The 27,247-nt window shown below is 37.5% G+C and overlaps 1 protein-coding gene across 1 annotated transcript in view; it reads right to left on the bottom strand.

The window, feature by feature from the left end:
* bmpr1ba (bone morphogenetic protein receptor, type IBa) overlaps positions 1-27,247 on the bottom strand; it is a 72,634-nt gene that overhangs the window by 29,418 nt on the left and 15,969 nt on the right. The window contains exon 2 of the mRNA XM_020705857.3: positions 20,745-20,808. The gene's annotated coding sequence lies outside the window, so the exon portion shown is untranslated. The remainder of the gene's footprint in view (positions 1-20,744; positions 20,809-27,247) is intronic.

Genomic DNA, 27,247 nt, shown 5'->3' on the forward strand with positions numbered 1-27,247 from the left:
AGAGAGAGAAATCTGCGCCAGCGCTATCAGTTACTATTATCTATTATTTCACAGAGTTTGTACCAGCTGGAAACCTGTGAATTGCCGTGCCTAAAACTACGCGCTCCCGTCTCTGAGAGCGCGCAGATGTGTGAGGGAGAAAGCAGAGGGTGGGGGTGAGGGGTTGTGGGGACAGGCAGCAGGTGAATCGCGCAGGGATTGTAAAAACGTAAACCCGCTGCCCGTCACTCACTGCGGCGTGTGAGTGTGTGTTTGGCTCCAGGTCTGCATGTGAGCAGTCTTTGTCACATCTAAAGAACATTCAGACCTACAATCACGTTTGAAGTCTCAACGCCTGAACGAAGCAGAAACTCACCACGTATCAACCAGACTAGACCATCAGCAAAACTACCACGAGAAATACTCATCATTTATTAGCAACAGAATAACAATGTTATTAAAAAGAATCCACAGACTTATTGTACTTTAAAAATGTTGAAATTAAATCAAATGCACACATTCATTTGTATATTTAGTTTTAAACAAATTGTCGCGGACTGAGTTGGATGGCTGTTGGGCCGCGTTAAAAGTTCTGGAGTTCATTGAACGCGTCAAGCAGGGATCTGATTGGCTCTCAGTTCTGTCGCTCAGCCTGTTGTTAGGTAATTTGGACCAATGGGGTTCAGCTATGGGCCGAATAAGGGAAATGGGAGGGCTGCAGCGGGAGCAGGGGAATATAAAGTTGGGAGAAGCGCTCTCGTCTCGGCGGGAGAGATTCAGGAGTTGATGAATTAATTGTTCGGCGTTTGTTGCGGTCTGCAGTAACCAGAATAAAGAACTTTAAAAGAGGTTAAGTCTCCGTGCCTCAGTGTGGGGAAGGGACACTACATTATTGTATGGCTCTTTCGAAATTACATTTCAAAATATGTGGCATTTATGGCTCTCTTGGCCAAAAAGGTTCCCGACCCCTGGTCTAGTTATAATATCTGGTAATCAACATTTCTGTGGCCTATCGTTCCTTTTTTAACTTAGCCACATACAGTGTAAACTAAAATAAAAAAGGTTCAATCCAAAAATATAAAAGGTAAAAAGTAAAAAAAAAAAAAAAGTTTAGAAGGTAAATCTAAAAAATCTATGTCTAAACTCATATTTGGCTTTCAATCAAACGTTCCATCTACTTCCTCCTGAGGAAGACGATGTGGGTTTGAAACCAAAAGTAAGAATAGGGAAATAAGACAGAGGTTACATTTAGAATCTATGGCAAGTGTGTGAGTAAGGGTCTTGATGGGTGTCAATTTTATGCATAGGCATTTGGAGTTCAGATTTTTTGACCAAACACAAGGATGGTAAATATTTTATGGGCAAAGTTTTATGCCTTAGAACTTACAGACATCAGAGTTATGCATAGTTGTAAGTGAAGTATATTTCCACCAAGACTAGCTTTGACCAAAGTTTCTCTTCTAATGCTACGTTCACATCGAACATGTGTTCTAGTGACCACTTCCAATAGAAAGGCTATATAAATGTGCATATATTGCCGCATTTCGGGATTCCACATCACTACACAAGTTTTTAAGTCCGTTTTCGGCTCTACATACAAAATACACTGCCATTGAACGCACGTTAAAAGTTGAAACAGCTCAACTGTGAACAACCAGGGATTCAGATTTGATGCTGCTTGGACTGCCAATCGCCGTCAGCTGCTTCATGGCTCCCAAAAGCCAGTCATACTTGATTGAACTCATTTGGCATGACGGCATGTCTTACTTTTAGTGACCATCACCAGGTTCATATTTTGTCATCCCAACTGGCACCATAGACATAACGGCCAAAGCTTCAAATAGCTGCACTGAAAACAGTTTTCGGCTCTACATACAAAACACACTGCCATTGAGCGCACGTTAAAAGTTGAAACAGCTCAACTGTGACCAACAAGGGATTCAGATTTGATAGTTAGGTATAGGTAACATCCTTTTCAATACACGTGGGTGTGTTGAATAATTGCAGTTTATACCCTGCTAGAATTACATGACACCAAGTCTTTCATATATCGTGTGAAAGAAAAAACAACGAGCATGATGTGTGAAATTTGCACTATTCCGACAATACGCGCCAAGCCTCTTCCAACTGTGAGTTTATGCACTAGTATCAGGTAGTGAGAGTCCTGTGTGAACACTGTAAGCACCGTAGTGCCCATTTAGTGCGTTCTTGAACGCTCATCACAAACCCGGTGTGTATCATAGCTGGTGTGAAAGCTTACCTAACCGCCAGCAATAATCACCAATCCTTTGCTATTACTTTTTTTAAATAATTTGACATTTGGAACGAACACATACATTTCCATAAAAGAGGCAGAAATCACAAAACCAAAAAAAGAGGGTTTAACTCAGACACAAGAACAAAGTCACAACAAGATGTACAAGAGGTGCATGTGTCTAAAGAGCCAAAAACATGCAGTAGATTCTTGTTGGCAATTCATTACAATAGTATTTAAAAGATTTTTAAACAGAAGATACAGTTTTTCTATAAAAATGTGTGATTTTTTTTTTTCTTTTTCTTGATCCTTTCTGGTGCACAAATGTGGGGTTGTAGCGGTCCATTTCTATCTAACTTGTTTTTGGCACAGGTTTGTGGGAGTTCACACTAATAAAAGAGCCACACGTGTTTCTGCGGCCAAAGACATCTGTTCCTGTAGCTCAGCATACTGCAGACCAATAAACCCTTTCAGTTTCTTTGCCGGTCCTTCTAACTGACGATTTGTCCCTCACTTCAGACGAGACGACACACCACGACAGAGAAGAGAAGAGTCTCTGTTCTACAACATGTTTGGACCAAACAGCAAGGTGACACCAGGGGCAGGAGTCTGACCTACAAACCGCCTGTGAACCGTACACCTGCATTAACACATGAACACACACAGACACAAAGACACGTACACCCGATGCAGACCTACAACATAACAACTCCCCCATTAAACTATTCACACTTCATTGTCCATGACACCAGCTCCCCTGGATCCGGCCCCTTTCTGAGGAACTGATAACAACATTTGGTAGGTGAAACACTGGCACATTGTAAGCGGTCTTTCTCGTAGACTTTACCAAACAACATATTACATCCTGCAAGGGACAGAAAAGACTAGAGACTTCAAAGAAAATCACCAGCAGAAAGGTTAAAGGAGAGGACCAGAGCGAAGTGGGAATGAATTAAGTGATTTGATTAGGACAGGCGTTCTATAAAAAAGGCGACAAGAGATGAGAGGAACTTGCAACACAAAGGGAAGAAAAAAACGCAACGAATTAAGTTGTTTACAGTATAGAACTAAAATAGTCTGACTATTTTAAAGAAGATAGAGAAGGTAGAGAAGGCAGATGTATGGAAACATCTATTATTAGTACAAAGAAAAAGGAAATTCTCACAACTAAAAGGGCGTGTTTTTTTCACTTGTTTGATCTTAAGCTGATTACTAATTAGGACAGTAATCACAGTAGGCATTCTTACTTTTTTTATGTTTACGTCTTGAGAGAGATAACACTTACTTGGTGGAGCAAATTTCTGCTAGATAATGTGGGTTTTTTTTGTGTTATGAATGTTTTATAACTAATATTGATATTAAAGATTTTAATAATCTTTTGATGTATTGGTAAAATGTTCTTAGTGGTCTTTTGATTACGATTATGCGGATTTTAGCCAAAATTTAACAAAACGGTGTGGTTGTCTAGGACATAGTTTCTGCAGAGCAGCAATATATTAGAAATTCACCTCTGAATTGTAGGCAGGACATTAGCAAGATGTAAGCCCGTCCCCGCTCCATCCTCCATCTGTTAACACTCTGTCCTGATAGCTTACAGCCAGTCACAACTTAACGGTGCAACAAAAATGGTGAGCAACATTGGAGTTATCCAGCCGTGAAGTTTTGAGCCAAATGCCAACTAAGGTGGAAAAAACGAATACCTACATGGATCTATTTTTCTGCAAGTGGATGCATCACCGACAAGCTCTTTCCAACAGCCTTTTTCCATCTGCCACTTGGTTTGCAACAATCTGAATAAATAAATACTCAGAAAAGCAATTTTAAGTTTAATGTTTTCTTAATATATTTTTCCTCCATGAAAAAATTCCAAAAGAACATATTAAAAACACCAAAAATAAAATTTTCATCGCAGTGGGTCTTTAACTATATTATTACCACGGTGACAGACTTCTATCTTGTTCACAAAAGTTTCAAACGTTAAGCAACGCTGTTAAACATATAAAACTTGAAAATAAATTCAACTTTTGGTATAATTAAGTTAAACTCAAAGTCAGCTGATTAATTTTAAAAGTAAATATTTCAGTTTAGCTCACAATAAAAGTTGGCTACTCTTGCCAATAAAAGACCAGGGCCTATTAAATGCCCCCACTGGGGTTTTGCATGGGGGCTCACATGCAGGAGCCTTTGGCATTGATGCCTGGCATGTGACCTGAGAAGCTGATGTGTGGACCAGCCAAGGCTATAGTAGCTGCTGGACCTTCAGGTAATTATCCCAAACTGAAGGGCTGTCAGCATCCTATATGTTTTGTTTTCTATAACTGCTCTCAGACAATCATTGATTGAGATGTATAAGTTACCAAAGGGATAAAATGTTAGCACAAGAACGGTATGTCCCAAAGTATACTTAAGTGATAAGTAATTTATCACAAGCATTAGGATCTTATGATTTTAATTTCAACACTTAAAAAAAAAGAAGGTGGAGGTGGAGCACGCAGACGGTTAGGGAAGCGAGAAGAGATGGCGGGAGGCGACTCGGACAGGCCAGTGTCGGACTGGTGGAGGTGAGGCATGAGGGTTTACTTAGGGAGAGTGCTGCGGCGGGGTAAGAGTGTGGGGAGTTCATGCCCCCACCAGGCCCCTTTCACACTGCATAAACAAAGAGATTACAGTGAAACCGGCTCCACGCTGCTAACAAGAGGTACCACACACACACATTCATGGAAACACACAAACACAAGAACTCTAGTAGATAAATTTACGCAGAAACCATGCCGAGCTCCTGTAAACAGATGCGCACTCACAAACACTACAATAACACAATAAATTCATACCCACAGCTAACAAGAAGCATCAGAAAACGGTGGCGCCACCTGTCTCCTCTTCACTGGTTAATGAGCTCCTGGCTCCCAGAATGCTACAACGGGGTGGCAAGCAATTAGCAGGGGAGACTCATGGAAAATATGGTGTGTGATGGGGGCATTTTGTCTCACAAAGTATATAAAGACAGGAAGGGGGAAGGGGTGATGCATTCGATTTAGAGAGCTTGGTGAGCATATTTGGGTTTTGATTATTTGGCATGATCAAAATTCTATCTAAGCTTTTAAAATGTTGCCATCCCTTCCGTCAAAAATGGAAAAGGGATGTTATTTCCTACAGGACAACGTTAAAATATTGAAGACACTTCTGTTATCTTTTTTAGCAAATGAAATTGTAAAAAAATTAAAAAGGTCACCATGTGATGTCATTGAAAAAAAGTAGAAGTTGGTAGGACTGTTACTTAAGCGGCGATCTGATTCGATTCATGAATAAAATCAACGGTTCACAGCTCCAACCACAATTCCTACAATTTAATAAATTATATCTGAATGGTTGCTGTAACTGTCTTTTTACTGGATGTGTGAAATTTAAAATAATAGGCATTTGAACATAATAATTGTATCTAGAAAAGGAAATGAGAATAAAGCAAACATAACAGATGAGGAATTTGAAAGAAAAACTCAAAAGTTTTGTCAACTTTCTATGTCATCTGTTTGCGCTTGTTTTTCTGTCAATCCCTCTGCCTCATCCTTCAATCATTCAGTCAAACTTCACTTCCAGCTTCTTTCTGCTACATACATGCACACACACATTCTTTTGTTCACCACTTGATAACAGACAGTCTTTCATACCGCCCCCTCGACCCCCCCTGACCTTTAAACCCCAAGACCTAAATTTGGACCGTGAACTGGGAGAGTGGTCACGCATTTGCTGACAGACTCTAGACACAAACACACGCTAATTCAAAAGCCGAACCTTCTATCCCATCTATAAGCAAAACTGCATTCACTCTCACAGAGATGACAGATTTTAGGCAACCCACTATTGTGGTTTCCATAAATACATGTACAAAAAGATTAAATAAACACTAGGGGAAAAAAAATACATGTAGCAGTCAGTGATGGGCTTGGCATAAAGAAACACACACTGAGGCAGGTGTTGGATCAGAGATGAGTCTGGTTCTCTTCGGTCAGGCTCTAAAAATAGAGAACCCAATATTTAGAGTTCAGTGGATTCATTCAAGTATGACTGACCCTCTATGTTTGTATGTTTGGAAAAATGCCTACCCAAAATACCTACCCTAACTATGAGACATTTATTCATCCATTATTTACATTTTAAGAGCCTTAAACTGAAAAAGAAAATCTACATTGTTTACAACTTTCCGTTAATTTATGTTGATTTATAAAAAATCTCATTTTTAGGAGCTAGCTCTAGGAGAAAACAAGGCAATATGTATTTTTGTCTGCAGAAGCTGTGTGAATGAGGTTAAAATTAAAAAAGCACAAAAGGGACCCAATGTTGTAGCTCCCCAAGCTTGTTTTTCTACTCAACATAACATTGGATTACCACATAAAAAGGCACATGATGCCCTCGTACCCTGTTACCCCAACACATCATTAAGGAGCGTATGATCTGGTTACATGACAACATGAATGCTCATTTCCCTTGTCGACCGACCCCCAAACCATTCACCCATATCAGCTTCTCTTCATGCTTCTGTTCTAGTGTTTGTTCTTCTTCCCTCAATCCCAGTTTATCCTGGGATTTTGCTCGGAAGACCCTATGCATGGTGTTCATTCAGCATGAAACAGAAAAGCTCCTCAAAGGGTGAAACACAAGACTGATGCTGTGACCTCTTAGGCTGACCTCTGCACTCTAAACTTACGTCCCTGACACGTAGCAACATGCTTATAAAGACATGTGTGTGTGGATGCATTCTGTGCATGTGAAAACCTTAGACTACTGCTCGCTTTGTCCAAAATATGTTTTAACCAGTAGGAGATTTCTGTATTTTTTGCTAGAAAAAAGAATTGAATGCGATGGAGACAAAGCCACATAAAATCATTTTTTGCCTTTTGATTTATATTTCCTTTCAGTTACTCGTTTCAAGACCTGCCAGAGCAAATAACCCAGCAACTTGCACATATGATTTGGCTTCAGTTTTATCCCGGAATCCCCTCCTGACACCTCTGCACTAACCCATACTTTGGACTGGCACATGGAAAGGCTGGAAATGGACCTCCATTTGGTTTCAGTAATTAGCAACGCCTTGTAGTCTCCATTCAAAGGCTCAACAGGCCCAACCCTGCTTAGCTTTCAAGATCATCCCTGTCCAAAGGGGAATGTAACATATAGGTAATTTAATAAAATCTAATATTAGCTCATAAATGGCAGAGAGAAGTCAGGATAGAGTCCCAGCACTTTAATGGTCAAATATACTGGATAAGATGTGGATGAAGATTTTCAATCATCCAGGTGTCTTAAAGTTGATTCATAGATGATGAGGCTACCTGGATGAGAAATGATATGTTTAAGGAAGTATGGACTATAAATCCAGATGCCATGATGTAACTCAAGGCAAACCGTATTGACATGTCGAGATTAAACTAGGATGTTTCGTTATTATTATTAACTCTAGGTACAGAAATGTTAACACCATTTTTCTTTCCGTCAACTTATCATTGCTTTCTTGAAGGCAATCTTGAATGTTTGACTAAATGAAAAGTAGCAGCTTACTTTGCTGATTGACTCAACAAAGCCACAAATAAAGGCCTGTTCACACCGGGACGAATTTCGCCGGCGATTTTCGCCGACGTTTAACGCCTCGTGACTAAACAAAGGGCACCAACGAGAGTGTGCACACCGACGCGAAAAAACGCCACGCGTTAAAGCGTCAAAAAAAAAAAACGCCTCGGGTTCGTTTTTTTTTTTCGACGCGTCGCGTCGAAATCTACTCGACCAATGAGAATGGCGCTTTTGCTCACGTGTCTGGAGCTTCTGAAGTTACAGTAAAACACAACTTGGGGGCGCTCAAACACAAAACTGCCTTGCTGAGCACACATACCAGCGAAGAAGATAGACGCCAAGTAGCGTCTACACAGCCGCGAAGCAATAATGACGGACATTCTAAAATATCCCCGAACCAAGCACCAGTTGGAGCTACTGGTGCTTGAAATATTCATGTTTTCTTTGTTTGATTCTGACAAGCGCGTAAATACTTGCTCTCTTCTTCTGAGTGAAAAGCGACTTTAAGAAGCGTAAAGTTGCGCAGCGCCACCTTGTGTACAGGAGTATTTCTGTTTTACATTAAGAGCCATCTAATGTCAGGGAATGAAATTGCATGTTCACTCCACTCATCGTCAGCGAAAATCGCCTGGGTGTGAACACAAAAAACGTGGCGAAAAACGCTGGCGAATAACGCCTGGCGAATATTCGTCCCGGTGTGTACGGGCCTTTAAGACAAAAGAGAAAGTCTGTGGAGATGTATACATATTTTTTTTAAAAACCTGTGAAGAGAACTTTTGCAATCAGTGAAAACAAAAAGCTTGAGTATTAAGTGTTGTGTTATTGTTGAAGTCACTGAAAATTATGGCTTTATGTGGGGAGTTCTGTTTTTGTTTTTATTTAATCTTATATTTTTTCACACTCCTAGTCAAAAGCATTGAGACCCTAAAGCCTCTGTTTGTTCTCTTTTATTGTTGTCTTTTAATGTGCTGTTAAGGTCCAGTACAGACATTTTAATAGTACAAATACATGCTATGTGGTGAAATGTCAGAGAGTAGCGTAAAAGTCAGTCAAAATTATACCTATTTAACAATTAAACATGATAGAAAAAGGCAAAAGCAAAGGAGTGGGGAGAGGGAAACCCCATAATTCTCCTGTGTCCAGAAAGGTAATGGCAATGCAGAGCGAGAGCCAAAACAGCCACTGAAGTCTTCTGTTACACTATGCTGTGTAATCTGGTATGTGCCTGTTTGGTAAGGAATTCCTCCTGCAGAAAGGAAAACGACTTAAGTCTAAGCTATGTCAGTACCACCATGAACATTGTGAAAAAATTGCATTTTTTAGTGCAAGCAACATAGTCAATAGGCTGCACACATTTCAGTAAAATTTAGGGAACATTTTAGCTGTTCTTAAACTTGTAACAAAGACCTAAAAGATTGCAAATGTTAAGAATCTCTTTTTTCCCAAACTGTTCTGTTTGCTCTTAAAAGGCTATTTGTGTCAATGTCTTTGGGTCCTCACATGTCATCCTCATATTCCATCCCGAACTGACCTATTGCCCACAGATTACATGGTTGTTACCAAAATGGTGAGACATTTCTGAGCAATTAAACAAAAATCCATTCATAATGGTAGTCACTCTATATTAAATAAGTGTGTAGAATAAAATTGGACACAGTTATCTCTTGGATAATGTTATCACTGAAGCTATTTCTAGTAAAATCATACATTAATTTGAAAAGTGTTGTTTTGATTTCTTCTAAAAGGGGTACGTCGTAACTGAAGGGACGCACTTTTTTAATGACTTACTGTATTTAAATACAGTTTCCCATAACAAAACCAACACATGAGACACGAGGGGTAAGAGAAATGTCTTCTTGTCCTCATCAATAATATTCTTAAATGTAGAACAGCCACTGTTTATTTATTTGGTTATTATTATTGTTAACCTGTTTCAATTTATTTCCATTAAAACAATTGTCTAATCAAATCCCAAGGGGAAATTAAATGCCAAAACAACCCAGTTTTGAGGCTCTTCAGAGTCATTTTTTGGGTTTGGCTGTCGGCAGTAAGGATCTCTGGTATAGCGGTCACCATTGCAGTCGATCTGAAGAAGCCTGACTGAAGACAATCTGTCATTGAGTTTCTGTTGTATGACGTCGATGCTAAAGGGTTTCCATAAATATTTTCATATACACATTGTCAGCTCTGGCAGCCACAGAGCAAAACCCAGAGCAGAACCAAATAATAACAGGATGCTTGTTAAAAAAGCATCCTGACATCATGGCTGAGTTTGCCGTCTTGGTAACACTTTATATTAAGATTCCTTAACAAGCTTTGTTAACACATTAACAAGCATTATAAATGAATTTATAGGGTGTTAGTAAGACATTTATTAGTACAATAAGTCTAATAAGGTTTATTAAATTACTTAGTTAACACATTTACAAGCATTATTAGGATGTTTTTAAGATGCTAATGATGCATTTACTGATATTATAGGTGCTAAACAAATGTGTCAGTGTTAATAAGCTTAATAAGATTTATTAACAACCTTTGTTAACAAATTAAGAAGTATTGTTTTTGTTTGGGGTTCTAGTAAGATATTTATTAGCATTATTGACGCCTGACACAAGCCTTAGTGTTCATAAGCTTAATAAGTTTTATTAATTAACTTAACAAATTAATAGGCTTTATTAATGTGTCAGATGCTAGTAAGATATTTATTAGCATTATAGATGTCTTGCAAATACCTGAAAGTGTTAATAAGATTTATTAACATCTAAAGTCAGACCATTGTCTTCTAAATCCATATTACTAAACTGCTTATAAGCTTTACAAATGTATTAATTAACTTTGTTAATAGTTTATTAATTGTTTTGCAGCACCTCATCTAAAGTGTGGACGTTTTTTAGCACAAACAACCACAAAGCATAAAGATTGTAAAAAGAACTTTATGACATTAAAACAGACTAAACATATACAAATCGTTCTGTAAAAGATATATAATAATTTAATTCAGACAAATAATTAAAAAAAAAAACATATATACTGGTGTTGGATGACTAGCATCATAGCTAATAAGGATAAAGTATTAGCATCTATCCTGAGTGAAACATTCATTGCAAATCCCATCACCAGGAGACAGTTCTCTGCATTCAATGCCAACTGCATTCAACCACTGTTGCCTTGCTTCAAAGTCCACAAGAAAGTTGCACAAGCCAGTCATTTTTGAAGACCGAAGACAATAAACCTACAGGAGCCATGCTAAAGCTAACACGCTAACGACCGACCGGTACAGAATCAAATATGGGCGGGGCTTTTTTCGTCACCTGTGTGAAAGCAAAGTCTCAGAGGCCATTCAATTGGCTGAAAGTGAGCACGCCTGTTTTGCTGATGAGTTTGATTGACAGATTCATTAGCCAATGGTAACATTAATTAACCTGCCCATCTTTGATTCATAGATGGGCAGGTTAGCGTGTTAGCTTTAGCATGGCTCCTGTAGGTTTATTGTCTTCGGTCTTCAAAAATTACTGGCTTGTGCAACTTTCTTGTGGACTTTGAAGCAAGGCAACAGTGGTTGAATGCAGTTGGCGCTGAATGCAGAGAACTGTCTCCTGGTGATGGGATTTGCAATGAATGTTTCACTCAGGATAGATGCTAATACTTTATCCTTATTAGCTATGATGCTAGTCATCCAACACCAGTATATATGTTTTTTTTAAAAAATTATTTGTCTGAATTAAATTATTATATATCTTTTACAGAACGATTTGTGTATGTTTAGTCTGTTTTAATGTCATAAAGTTCTTTTTACAATCTTTATGCTTTGTGGTTGTTTGTGCTAAAAAACGTCCACACTTTAGATGAGGTGCTGCAAAACAATTAATAAACTATTAACAAAGTTAATTAATACATTTGTAAAGCTTATAAGCAGTTTAGTAATATGGATTTAGAAGACAATGGTCTGACTTTAGATGTTAATAAATATTATTAACACTTTCAGGTATTTGCAAGACATCTATAATGCTAATAAATATCTTACTAGCATCTGACACATTATTAAGCCTATTAATTTGTTAAGTTAATTAATAAAACTTATTAAGCTTATGAACACTTAGGCTTGTGTAAGGTGTCTATAATGCTAATAAATATCTTACTAGAACCCCAAACAAAAATAATACTTCTTAATTTGTTAACAAAGGTTGTTAATAAATCGTATTAAGCTTATTAACACTGACACATTTGTTAAGCACCTATAATATCAGTAAATGCATCATTAGCATCTTAAAAACATCCTAATGATGCTTGTAAATGTGTTAACTAAGTAATTTAATAAACCTTATTAGACTTATTGTACTAATAAATGTCTTACTAACACCCTATAAATTCATTTATAATGCTTGTTAATGTGTTAACAGAGCTTGTTAAGGAATCTTAATATAAAGTGTTACCGCAGTCTTTTGCATGCCTCTTAGCCCATTAAAAAGAGGTCTGGAAAGGGGAAAGAATTGGGGTTCACCATAAGTCTGTTTATGCACAAACATCAAATACACAGCCATTCATTTGTATAAATTCATATTGTTTATATTTGTTTCAAGTGAGAATGCACATTTATCGGGATTTGACTGTTAGACTGATGCCAATCAAAACAAAACAAAAATGTCAAAGAAATGTTCTACTGGGAAAAAAATGACAAATTGAAAGATATTTGTAAATTTACAGCAACTTTAAAAATGCCCCATTTTGTTTAAATGTGAATAAAAAGGAACAATTTTGTGCACTAAAATGCTTCTTCTACCTATGATTACCTTCTATGAGATGTATGCCATTTCCAATCAAGGAGAAACTTGCATGTTGAATGACATTTTCGAAGGGCAATAGTAATTTTATACTTGACTGTATTTCTGCACAGGACAAAAGTATGTCAAACCTGTTCTTTTTTAATTTAATGTTCTACTTTGACCTGACACTATCTTATACCGTATGTAAAAGAGTCCTGGCGACTTTTGCTGTATCTCCATTGGGAATTTAATACATCAATGATGAGCATATTTATTTTAGTTTTGTGAAGTGAATCGGGTTGTTTAGTCCAAAGCAAGTTCTCTAAAAATTGAATTATCTATATTATTATATACAATAATTCCATGCATTTCATGCATTTTACAAACAAAAATGTAAAACTTGACTCACCTTCCCCTGAAGTTATTTATCAATTGGATATTTGTCTAAATCAGTTTAAAATTTTAAGTTGATGTAACACTATTATTTTCGTTCTAATGTTTCAAGTTTTCTAAATGTAATTAGTCTGGAAAAACTACATAGTTCCCCAAAAAGTTTGGATGTACTTAAAACCTAATGCAGACAAAAAATGATTAAAAACTGAAGCACTAAAATATCTATAAAAATAAAATAAGAAAATGTAAGATCAAGAAGCAAAAGATAAAGTCTATGTCTCATTTTCTGCGCTCTCAATCTAAAAATCAGTTTTTGTGATCAGGACAATGAGGCCATTGTACAGTCTGATATGAGAGTTTGCATTCATGCATATAATTAAAACAGTGATTAAATTTCATTTATATGGCAGAAACAGACTCTTTATGTAAAGAAAAATCTGTATAGTCTGGCACAACTTGGTTTTTATTACAGGTTTCCACCAAAGTTTTGGTTATGATTTACAATTTAATTTATTTGATCCCTTTTATCTTCCCCATTCGGACTGATAGTTGTAAAAGTAGCTGTCCATGTGTGTCTGCTTCTGTGTGCATGTGTGTAGGTGAGGCAGCCACGAGTACATTATTGGTTATTCTAGAAGATCGGACTGTGACATTTAATAAGAGGCTTCAGTCTCCTCATCTGAAATACCATGTGATCCAGGAGAGTATCAACGAACAGATGAGGCCCAGCAACAGTAGCAGAACTGCACATACACTAAAGCACACAGCCACACACATTTGGCTTTGTGTCAGCCTCCAACAATGCCACATTTGTCCAACAACTGATCTCCATATGATAAGAGATAAAAGTGTGCTAGGCAGGACATCCACACACACACATGCACACGATCACGGCTACAGATGATTATCGTATTTACATAATCATTAGTTGTGGGTGAGACTCTGTCACGATCTGTGTGGTGTTTCCACTGGCATTAGAACCAATTACTGTGAGAACGATTGGCCTATGCACATACACACACATTAGTAAATTGTCCCACCGTGGGTAAAGCATTAGAGTGAAGCAGGTTGTTTCCAAACTAAGATAGTCCCATATGCTCAACTTAATTGGGGACTTTCTAAGTAGTACACTGTAGAAAGAAAAGGACCTTACAGTATGGGAAATCTTGCCACTGGAAACCAACTGACTAAAGGAAAGAAAACTAGAACAAAAAAGCAGATACATTGTTACACGCCTGACTATACTATTTCAAAAAGCACCTGCACCTATTTTGTACACCACTTTTACAGATAAGACATTAGTCCACCTTGTTCATACTTTGAACTTTTTTTATACATCTAAGTAGGGGTGTGATGATTTCTTTGAACAATTCGATTCATATCATAATTTGTGGTTGATGATATGATTTATAATTGATTTTGGTTTATTTTGAACGATCCGATTCCCTGATCTAAAATCGATCCAGGACATCTTTAGCCAAAATTCAACCAGCGTGACTCAGAGATAAATAAATACCTGGGTAATGAACAGTGCAGGTGAAGTTTTTTCAGTTTCCTTGTATTTCTTGCAAGATAATCAAGTGTAAATTAAATCTGTGTACAAAAAAAGAAGCCAACAAGAATTAATGCTAAATCCATTCACATTTCAATTTCAAATAATTCAGCCTAATGTTGTTTTCCCACATAAATAATAATTCAAACTGAACATTATTAGAACATGATACCACACTGTATGGTCACGTATTTGCAAAATTTGGTGTTTCCACAAATTGGACTGTAATGATGGCTTGATCATAACCGTACCTCAACACTCTAGTACAGTCAATTGCTCTGAATAAAAGCCATATTCCAATGTTCTTTAATAAAAGTTTTACAAAGCATCCGAAATGTTCAGAAGGGTTTTTGATAAGTAAGGATCGCCAATGGACAATCTTCAGCCACAGGGCTGGGGGGTGGTTCTCCGTAATCGTAGGTGTCTCTCGTCCCTAACCCCCACAAATAAAGGGGGGGGTACTGCACTTTCATCCATTCATCTATTTTCTGATACCTTTCGGGGCTTGCTGGAACCTTTCCCGGCTTCTGTCGGGTGAAGGCGGGGTACTCCTAGGACATAGTCTATTACAGAGCAAACCAATCCAAATGTCTCAAATGTTTCAATTCCAGAAAAGATAGCTGGAATGCAGTTTCAGAAAACTATAATCTGTTTTCCACTGAAATTTCAAAAAGTCCAACTGTAAAACAAAAATAAACATGTGTATAGCCTGGATTTAAATACATCCTTGATGCGTGTTGCTTTAGTATATTCATGTCTACACGTATACAAAATGCAAAACGTTTTCAGCTACAGACTTTTTTAGCACACACAAACACATAAAAGGCTAACCTGGTGGCCTTCTCCACAGTTTAGAGAAATTACTGCCACCTGAAGCATAACTATGTCCATTATAAGGAGGCCCCACAAAGCCCCACAGGTGTCCTTTGACATCCCCTCCTCCCCCACTGCTCTCCATGTGGCCATTTATCTGACTGCAGTGGGGGACATCAAAACAAAACACTTCCTTGGGGGAGAAAAAACCCTCATAGTTAAGCATGCACATGAATTACTCTCCAGTGAAGGCACAGCTTGGTCCTTTCAACACGGTGGCGAGACAAACAATTTATTGTTTCTTTGTCTGACCATCAATAGGCTCCAGTTTTTTTGGACTAAGTTTGCCATCGTGGTGCTGTCACCACCTTGGATCTTTTCATTGTTCAGGTCGTTACTTTGTTCACGTGATCTACTCTTTTTGTAATTCTCTTTTATAGTTGTATTGTCTGCATGTCTGCCTACCGTTTTACCGTTTTGTCTTTGTGTAAACGTCTGTGTGCTTTAACAAGCTGGTCTGTAGCCAGGAACTCGGGCTCAAACCACTTCATCCTGACTAGATTTGTTGTGTGCAAATAAACACAGTGAGTTATGAGAGACAGGTGGAAAACAGTCCAAACCACAAAGACCAACTCTGGATTTTTTTCACAAAGATTTCAGCCGGCTGCAGTTCCCGGAGGCACAGATGAGCCAAGTGAAGCAGAAAACATATAGCAAAAAAAAAAAATTAAATTAGAAGAACCCGTATGAAGCGAAAAAAAACAAGATGTAAAGACAGCGCTGATCCCAAAATGTAGGTAGTCAAACACACAGTCAATCAAGGAGACGACACAAAGAGTTGTGTCTGTCAAAAATACAGACACAACCAAGGCAGTCAGTTCAGAGTAAACATGTTGCCCTCTGTGTCGCCCAGGAAGAAATTCTTTACTTTGATGTGAAGCCATGTGACCTTGCAGCCGTCTGAGGAATTGAAACACGGTCCAAGTGAACGTCAACACTGCTAACACCCTCAAGGTCAGCGTGGGTGTGGGGACGGGTGTATTTGTTTATTTTTTTTCTGTGTGTGTCTATGTGGGTATTTTTAAAATATTATTTTTTACTTATGTTGAGGGTCATAAGTCTTTTTCTAATAATAGACATTTATTGCTTGTTTTAAGAATAAATCTTAAAGCTTGAGCTTTTATAGATCACTGCTTAACGTTCATATAAAATATAGTCTCCCCCTGCAAGACACAAAGCAAAATGTCAGTCAAGATTTATTTCAAATCATAAATATATCTAAATCCAAGTGTTAGTTTTTCAAATAATTTGGGGATTATTTTCAATTTACAAGATGTAATTGATGACATATATGATCTAAGAAATGTGAATAAAATGTCCAAATATAGCAGCTCACTATAAATACATTTTTAGTAATGGTTCCACATTGTGCGTTTTGACATTTACTTTCATCAAGTCATTGTGTTTTCTGTTTTGATTCGTCACGGCTCACAGACTCTTGTAACCACTGAATAAAGATCTTCCACTACTGGTAAACAACGGTGTCCCATTGCAGCAGTTTATTTAGGAGGTTGATTTATTCCGAACAGGGATTATGGCAAAGCCAACTCCCCCCTCCTCCTTTTTTTAGAAACACTGACACCGTTCTGGTGGAGCTTCAGCTAAAGGCCAGCAAACTGTTGAAGACTATGTCTGTGTGAATCTCATTCATGTATGTAGATTCCATCAAAGCAGAATTGAGAGTTCAGAAGGATACTTTTATAATAAAAATGTTATAATGAAAGATAAACTAAGTCCATTTGGGGCCTTTTACTGACTACTTCTACTGAAGACTATGAGCAACTGTTGTGTGTATAAAAGGAGACAACAGGCATCGACGCAAACAAATGAACTGTTAAACACTGTTTGTTTTTTGTCTTTACGGATAGACTTCAACAGATCAGGAATAAACTGTAAAGTATGGTGCCCTCTTGGGGACAAACTACTCGTGGAACAACACAACAGAAAAAAACCTGTGACTCAGAAACCTGCAAAAATAGAAATGTCTTAACCCTTGTGCTATCTTAGATGACCCCACCCTTACTTTGACGTGTTCTCCCTACCATGACAAAGGTGGATAAAGGTGGAAAGATGTCATGTAATCCATGAACACCAGTGAGGTTCATAAATCATTGAAGAAAAAAGGTCTAGTGGGTCTAGATGACCCAACTCCCAATGTTAAAGTGTCTAGGATAGCACGAGGGTTAAAGCAGACTGAGTTGTAAATTATTTGATGTAATGTTTTAGGGGTGCTACTTTATTCCACCTAAATATGAATTTTAAAATGCAAAATAATAATAAAAATAATAATAATAATAATAATAATAATAATAATAATAATGGATTGGATTTATCTGTGCTTCCCAGACGCTCAAAGCGCTTACAATGTGTCCATTATTCATTCACTCTTCATTCATACTTGGTGATTGTAGAGGCGTGGCTGCCAGTTTGCACCTACGGTCCCTCTGACCATCACCGGGATCATTATTCTCTTAACTGGTAGACGGATAGAAAATGTTATCTTATGACCATCTTCCGGAGCCAATTATTAGAGACTCCTCTTCAAATTTTCAGTGATATGCAGGAAACAAAACACCCCACATCTGTCATCATCTCATTTACTGTAAGTTATAAAAACATTTTTTAGACCCATATTTATCATTAGGAGGGCAAATTGTACAAAAATCATCAGCATCAAGAAACTTCACACAACTACTTGATAGAATTTTATTTTTTAAAAAAGGTCAAAAAATGTCTTTGTTCCTATTACTATACTTTTTCCTCTTTGAGATTGAACCAATTTATAATGTAGGACTAAAAATTATTTATCGTTAAAAATAAATGATATAATCAAGTCTCATTACACCAATAAGCATGAATCTTTCAACAAGGACACAATTAATAATTTGACAAAAATAAACGTTTGGTACATTGTTTGTCAGCGTCAATGGATGCACTACAGATATTCTTGAAATGAGATTCAGAGGATGAGAGCAGGACTTCCAATCCAAGTCTTTACCATGTTTATCGTTCACTGTCATTCTTTGATCCCAATGTTTTGGCATTACATGGGCTTACTTTTCTAAATGTCTTTTCATGCTTTAAGGAAAAACTTGTGCCGCAAGATATTTTAGTCAGTAAAGTTTTTTTTTGTTTTTTTTTTTTCACAAGTTACAGTGCCATGTTTTGCTGAGAGGACCCACAACTTCACACTGAAATGGCTGCTACCTTGAAACTTCCCATATAAATTTCTGCAGATCTCTTCATCAGTATTTCCAAAGGCTGTCCTAAGGCTTCCTGTTCTATTTGCTGTGACTAACCTTATTCAAATATGTCTGTTGTTTATTAGCTTTTGCAGAGCTTGTAGTTGGTACAGCAAACAGGTAGCCAAAGGAACCAAGATCGACATGCTAGTCTACACCGCAAAAATACTCCCCTGCAGTAGTAACTGCACTGAAAAGAACACCTGTGGGTCTTGCAAAAACTGCTGAACAGGCACCATTAGAAAACAGATCAAATGTAATTACAGTATCTATTTATGAAAAATTAAAACCTTAAATTAGACATGACAAAAAGATCATCCAAAACCAGACAATGTCCTTTGTCAGCAGCACCAACTGGATTAAGCATTTTTGATTTTATGTATACAAAAATAGATTAATTTTCATAGACAACTGTTAAATATAAAGATGTGCATTGCATATTATGAATAACTGTTAGTTGAAGCATTAGGAAACAATGACTGCACTACAGTGTTTAAATTTCTATACAAAAAACACTGGTAGGAGTATTATAGAAAATCAAAAGAAAAAACAATATATATTACATAGTCAAATAATTCCAAGGATTGTGTGGTGGTTTAGGTGGTACCAGTGCCTCACAGCACAAATGACTTTGGCCTCTCTGAGTATAGTTGTCATGTCCTGTGTGAAGGGGATGCTCCAGCTTCAAAAACATGTTTTATGGCTCAACTTGGAAATGCTAAATTGCACCATAGTAGTGAATGTGTATGGTTTTCTGTTTTTTTGTATGTGGAACTGTGATTAACTGTTGACCTGCGAGAGATTTTTCCCCCTACCCCCACTCAAAGACAGCTTTTATAAGCTAAAGAAACCTGGGGAAACCCAATTAAGACAAAGCCAGTATCTATTAGAAAAACAGAAGGATAAATTAGGTCTGAAAATCATTTTTTCAAACATAAGTACCCTAACAGATATTTAAAGTGTAATAAGAATTGATTTCAAGAAAAAATAAGTAGCCTTTTTGTGCACAATATTAATACTAATAACTTATTTATGCAAAGACAATTGATCCGTTTACCATTACCCTGTACTTTCAGGATGTAGTGGTAAATGACCTCTGGACACACACAGACTCCTGCATTATTACACTTTCATTTACAAATCCATTTAGCATCTGGTACCATCCAATATGCCATGTTACTTCTCACATAAACAGCTATCAACATCTTTGCTCTAAGAACGTTATAACATTTACGTATGTACAGCGCTTGGTAAAAAAAAAAAAAATAATTTTTTGTGATCTTTCAAACTGGAAAATGCTTCAGCAAAACCTGAAACTGTCTACTTTGGTCACATGTGGGGAGTTTAAAATTGTATTTAAAAGACTGAAAAATAATAGTACTTGGTCTTGTTTTTAACAAATGTTCAAAGAATGTGCATGATGATGTATGCTTGGTGTTAATCAGTCTTCTTGCTTAGTGAATTGGGACTGTTTTTACTAATTCTACTGTTATTTTAGTAAAACAGGTCTATCTTGTAAAATAAACTCTAAGCTTTAAGAGGTTATCTTGTAGAAAAAAAGTGACGGCATATTTTATAGAGGAAGAAATTAAGTTAAAACTAAAGTATAAAATACAGAAGACCTCAATGACTATTTACAAAGCAAAAAAACTGCCTTGAATCTGCTTATCTGACATGTTTCACAGGGAGAAGGTTACAAATGGAAAGGTAAGAGCAACTGGAGAAATATGCGTCTGTTACTTTTGTAGAACCTTTGGGAAATGGACCCAATGTAGAACTGCAATGTCAAAAACTCATGGAAACTTGTTAGAAAACAATTTTTGGCAGAGTAACTACAGTAAAAGCCTCCATATTGGAGTTTAACAAGTCTTCTGGTTAAAAACAACGGAATAAACTATCAATTAAAAACTGAAAACAAATAGGTTCCATTTTTAAAATGCAGGACCTCACTACATTTTCAGTCATTCTAATACAGATAAAAAAACAACAAAGTAACATGACACTGTCTCCAACATACTTTAGCTTCAGGGAATAGCCGCGGCTACAAACCACAGCCTGTTTTAGATAAAGACCAGGCAAAGTGGTAATTTGCTCATGGTATTAAAAACTGGTTTTGCTCTTACCTGTAAATAAGGTGTTATACGTTTCACTTTCACAGGTGAGGGCTGCCACACAGCTGTGCAATACCTGCAAGGAAACAAATATCACCAGTAAGAATTAGAAATGACAGAGGTGTGAGAAATTTGCAGTTAGTTTGGTTTTTAAACGGTGTCTTTTTATCATGTTTGGAATTGTTCTTTTGTCAGTCATTCCAGTTTCAGGTTTATCATGATTCACAGCTGTCTGCATTTCAGATAATTGCCCTCAGTGAATTTAAATATCTGATTTTGAGTGCATCCTGGTCAGGTCATCTGTTCTGCTTTGTCACTCTTTTGTTGCTCCCTGGGTTTTGTCATGTTTAAGTTAGCTTATTAAATGTTTGAGTTTCTGCGACCAAGCATTGTCTTCTGCATACAAGGTCCTCCACTACCAGTTTCCTGACAAGAGGCCTGTTTAGAAGAGTGAGAACAGACATCAGCTAAATGTGGGCCTAAAGACATGATCCTTTGATTTAAAAAAATTGCTTTGTGATTTAAACATCCACACATTCAATAATTTACATGCACACACATAGTGTGGCACTGTTCAACCTGTGTCATGATGTGAATTCGAGGAAAAGAAATGGCAGGTTTATTGATTAAAGTTTTAGTTAAAATAATTCTTCATATACAGAAATATTAAATAAGAGTGTCTTAAAATGTTGGAGGGCCCAAAAGCAGAACCCATTACAGATGATACATATTTGCATTACCTTTTAACAGACTTCTGTTGTCTATTTTTACTAGATGCTTCAAGTTAGCCATAAATTAACACAAAAATAGCTTTAACAGAGGCTCGTGTGTGTACAAAGACAGTGACAGTTTGTTTTTAGTAGTACAGCCAGTTATTTGTCACGGACCTTGAATTTAATGGTAGAGATGAAGTGAGTAAAGGATCAGGTCATACAAATTTCCACCTGCGGAGCTGGAAAATTAAACTCAAATAAAAATTCCTTCGATGAACATAACTCTCTGGGCGGGTTTATTTCTTCATCTCTGAGAAAACACCACCTCCAAAAGTCTAACTCACATAGGATTCATTTTGTACAGCTTTCCTTTTTTTTATTACCTCTCTATAAACCACTCAAGCCTTATGACTGTTTGATTGTCTATAAATCAAAGTGTCTAAAATTTTAACACGTCAAGCCACAACCAGTGGAAAAAGAAATTAGAAGTATTATATTTACCACAATAAAAGCATTATTCAGTTATCAACAAAGAAAATGACATTGGTAATTGCTGTGGGTCAAGAATGTGTAGAATATTGCTTCTTTTATCTCTCACAGCTGCAATAAAAAGTAGCCCTTGGGGCCAAAGCTCTCCAAGGTTAAGCAGTCAAGACATGGTACAAGTCTTATCCAGACTGAGATAAAATTTAGTTGCAACTATTTTTTTGTTGTTATCTTAATCGCTAAACAACATAAGCAAAACAAGTGTTTGCTTTTCAAGCTTAATAAGTCAAAATGCTAAATGATCAGGCATGACTGAAGGGAAGATTTATGGAGCAGGATTAATTGTCCAGACTCTTCTTGGCAACAACTCGGCTCTAAAGACAGTGAGGGATTGTTTAAAAGAGATTTAGCCAAGAGTGGATATCAGCTTCAGGCAAGCTAAAAATCAGCTTGAAGATATTAAAGGCAAGATTAATGTTCGGCCAGGTTAAACTGAGGACACATATCCGTTGGAGCTCCTGTTTGACAGAGAACTGAGGTCAGGTTTAGTTGGTTTCTGTGCAAAGAAATTCTATCTGTTTTTGTTTGACCCACACTATATGACACAAAATGACCTGTAACATAAGAAGTACCAGCATTTTCTTTAACAAATAGTTGTCCTAAATGTTTTTTTTTTTAAGTTGTGGTTGCTTTAACATATGATAAACACCACATCTCACCTGCAACACACCTCCTCTCTTTGTTTCCAACCAATACATATAGCTCTGATGTATGCTGGATCTAAGGTATGTGAGGAGAGAAACAAGCCACTCTGGGTGTCAGATTACAGTTCTGCGTTTAGGCATCAAAAGCAGGCATGTAGTGGCGAGTGGCAGGCTGTGTGCCAGACAGTTGGCTGTTTCTAAAAGGGATCAGTGAAGCAGATTACGGCCTTAAATCCCTTCTTTCACCGGCTTCCTACAAACCGTCATTTTCCTCACTGATTGACAAAGGGCAATGAAAACACTGTTAGGTGACTCGAGAAATTCAGCAGGCTGCACATCCCATGCTCAGATTTCCTCATATCCTCTTTTTGTTGGTGCTTCTCCAATAGAACTTGAAAACATATGAAAACTGGTCCAGAATTTACGAGAAACAGTTTTTGTATTTATTGTATTACAATCAAATACTGATTGAAAGAAAAAAATATACTTATCCATCCATTCATAATTCCAACTTTTATACAATTCTATATCCACCAGTGATTGGTGGCCGTTGTGGTTACAGGTGTACAGACTGGTTCAGGACCAGGAACCACTCTCTGACCCATCTTTCAAGGTGGTCTCGGTTAGTTTCCAATCGGACTGAGCTCAGGTTTGTGCTGAGTTTTTCTCAGTCTGAATTGGCTCCATGTTTGCAGCGGAACAACTGGACAAAAATGGCGACTGTAGCCGGGCATTATGGGGTGTAAACAAAGTAGGAAAAGACAAACGCGAGCATCGTTAAGACAGAGTAACTCATTGAAATTTGGTTGGATGAATGCCGGCTAAATAAAACAACTTTTAACGTGATCCACTTTGCTTCTTACACTGTTTTCTATATGTCATAGACATTTATCAACATACCTTCATGCCCGTCGCATCCTCAGGAACCGCCTTACAGCATGACTCCGACCATACCAAAGTAGCAAGTAAAAAATGTTGTATCTAGTGTTGATACAAACTTTCAAAACTGTTCAGTGAAATATAAAGTTTCAATAAATCAACTATCCTGACAAGGATTGCAAAGAACAGGACTTCCATAATTTCTGCCTCCTGTTGTTTTGACCCACCCCTTGTAATTCCTGGCCAATGACTGAAGAGATCTTTACTCAAGTTGTTTACAAGCTTTAGTTCGACGTAACAGAGATATCCACTTGACAGTAGTTTGAATACAGAGCAAATGCAAGGTTCAGGACTCAATCCAAACCAAATTAAGTGGACCAACAGAGCTTTCCAGTCTTAATATACCCCAGCAATTGTTGATTTTTTTAATTCCATTTTTTTGCCCTCTTACTGTTTGCTAAATGTAGCCACAGATGTGACTGTATTTTTTTTTGTTTGTTTTTTTGTTTAAGGTTTTGGCTTATAAAAAATTCTAAGGAGTGGTTCCTCTGTGATTGGACATTATTCCAGATACCCTAATTTTTATGTTTAAACCGGAACCTCTAAATCAGACCTTGAGAAGGCCAGAATAAGTCTGGTATCAACAGAGGTGATAACAGAGATGGAGGTGAGAGGGGCAAAGAAATAGTATTTACACGAAATGTTAACATTTCCGACCAAAAAATAAAATGCTAATTTAAAGATACATGACGTAAAGATTAAATGCCTCTTTGACTTTTATCTACATGTTTAACAAACCCATAGCACTATGAATTTAAGTATGTGTTCAAATGAAGTAACTTGTTTAAAATAAAAAAGCAGACATATATTAGTTGTACACACTTCTCTATGGAATTTTATTTTGTATGTAATTTTTTATTTTTTAAGGGTTTTCTTTTTTGTTTTATTTTTCAAGTTAAAACTCAAAATGCAGAGGAAAATACACGCAAAAGCCCTAATAGTTGTTTTAAATCTCTTTGACCATCTGACATGCCACCTATCCTCTGACTTGTGTGGTGCAATCCAGTACAACAGTACTGCTATAGTTGTTTTAGGAAATCCTAGAAAACCATAAAAAGAAAACACATGATGAAATTCATGTGAGTCTGCAAACAGCCAAATGTCTGAACAGAAGATGGATTCATGCTCATGGGTAATATGGCAGTCACTCAGCATACCTGGCCTTTTCCCCCTCAATCACACAGTGCTGCTCTGAGGCACTTTTGTAGGCCAGCCACACACACAAACATACAGTCGTTGGAACACACACATGGACTCCACCCTAACTGTAAATGAACACAGAAGTAAGTGAAACCTGTATGCCAACTGGCAGTTGACTAAGACTAAATGTCAAAACTATAAGACATAGTCTTTTACAAAAAGTTTTAAATTTAAAAATTTGTCCAAAACGGAAAAAAAAAACAGATTCAAAAAGAAAAACGGCAAAAATGAAATGAAGGGTCAGAATGATCTGGGACTATGAGGAGAGCAATAGTTATTTATAAGCTTACAGATATTTTTAAGGATTGATTACAATCTTGCTATGAACAAACCACCTTCAAAGCAATTTTGATCCTAGACAAATGTTTTCTATCAACTATCTTACATAATGGTAGCAAAGCAGGAGTTTTATCTGTTGGCTCCAATCAAATATATATATATATATATATATTTTTTTTTTAATTGACATCTTTTTGTTGACAACTGATAACAAACCTGTTCTCCCCTCCTCACAAGGTTATTAGGGTGAGGATCCTTCTTGACTCTACATGTACACTCTTGCCTCACATCAAACTGATGCGATATTACCTGTATCTGATCATTTCCCACCACAGCTGTTCCTATCTATGCATTGGGCCCATCCTGTATTAACTACTGTAATTCTCTCTTTTTTTTTGTTCTACTACAGAAGTCCATCCATAAGGTTCAGTTGGTTCAAAACTCTGCTGGCCCCTTTTCTCAGTGAAGCTGAGTAGTGCAATGCCCTGTAGTTGAATTACACCATCTGTTTCCCTTTCTTGGAAATAGAGACCACCACTGCCGTCCACCCAGTCCAGGGGCACTGTTCTCAACTGCTACGCGATGTTGAAAAGATGGATCACCCAAGACAGCTCCACAACATCCACAGACTTGAGGTACACTGTGCAGACCTCAGCCAACCATGGTACCTTGCCACACTTAAGCTTTTCGACTACCTCAGTGACTTTAGTTGGGGTGATGGACTGGCTTACTCCTGGATCTCCATACTCTGCTTCCTTAATGGAAAGCACAGAGATCCTCAAAGTAATCCTTCAACCTCTCGACAATGCCCTCAGTCGCGGTCAACAGCTCACCACCCACCCTTTTAACAATATTAGCTAAGAACTGCTTCTCCCTCCTAAGGTGCCGAATGGTTTGGCAGAATTTCTTTGAGACCAACCATGAGTGCTTCTCTATGGGCTCCTTGAACTCCTCTCAGACCAAAGTTTTTGCCTCAGGAACTGGTCGTGCTGCATGCTGCTTGGACTGCTGATACCTGTTAGCTGTCTCAAGAGTCACACAAGCCAGACAGACTTGATAAGATTACTTGTTCAGTTGACGGCATCCTCCATCAGAGACCATAACATCCACAGCTTCAATTGATAATAGAGTTGAAAAGCAAGATCTACTCAGACTCATTGTCTCCAGCCTCCCACTTAACCTGGTTGAAGCATCCTCAGATGTGGGAGTTGAAGACCCTTCCGACGCTGCATCTATCCGGATTCCTTGTTTGCTCGTGATTCCAACTGACCATTGGCTGGTGATTGAGAGTTCTTTCCTTCTCTTCACCTGAGTGTCCAAGACGCACAGGCAATGGTCAGATGACTAAACAACAAAGTAAATCATTGATCCCCTGCTTAGAGAGTCTTGGGGGGTATTCCAAAAAGCAGGTTATGTGAGTTACCACGGTAAGTTTGAGGGTAAGGAAGCGGATAACCTCAGCTTTCGGTTCCAAAAACGGAGGTATGTTTCAGGGTATGTCAAGTTGACATAGCAACTCATGCTCTGAACATAACCTGGTCTGGAGCAGGTTTACTTGAAGGTTAGTTTGTTTTCAGAGAGGTGAAGGAGCATGGCGTGTCCATTTGAAGATGATTTAGTGGATGAAGAAGCTCAGATAATACTTTTTCCACCGTGAGAGGGTGATAAGACCACGTATGGATGTTGGAAAGCTAAACTTTTTTACCTTGATCTAACTTAATTATTTGCTTCAGTTAAGAAGAATATTTTTTTGAGTTCAGTCAACTTAAGAATAACACGTAGTTATCAGACAGTTATTTTACTTTCATTCAAATTTATTCAATTAAGTAGGTGTAACTTTGGTTCTGCTGTTAGATTGGCAGCGCAAGGAATTGTGGGATACCATTCCCTGCCTGTCTGGATGGATTTGGGTTTAAGTGTGGGTTTTTGACCAAATGTGTTTAGTTGTTTAGCTGTTTTACTGTGTTTTGCAGAGTTATTTTGTCCTACTATATTTAATTATTTACCACGAGTGAGAGGGAGGAAGAGGATGATGAGGTTATTTAGCACCACCAGTGCCATTTGATGTTGCAAGAACTGAAGTTAAAGTCAGAGTCATGGTTAATGAATTCAATTGTCATATTGCAAATCTTCATTAAATCATTTATTTTAATGTTATGAAAATGAGTGTATCTGTTTTCTCAAACTTTGAGAG

This window comes from Oryzias latipes, chromosome 9 (genome assembly GCF_053564925.1).
Source record: "Oryzias latipes strain Hd-rR chromosome 9, Olatipes_Hd-rR_3.1".
NCBI classification, from domain to species: Eukaryota; Metazoa; Chordata; class Actinopteri; order Beloniformes; family Adrianichthyidae; genus Oryzias; species Oryzias latipes.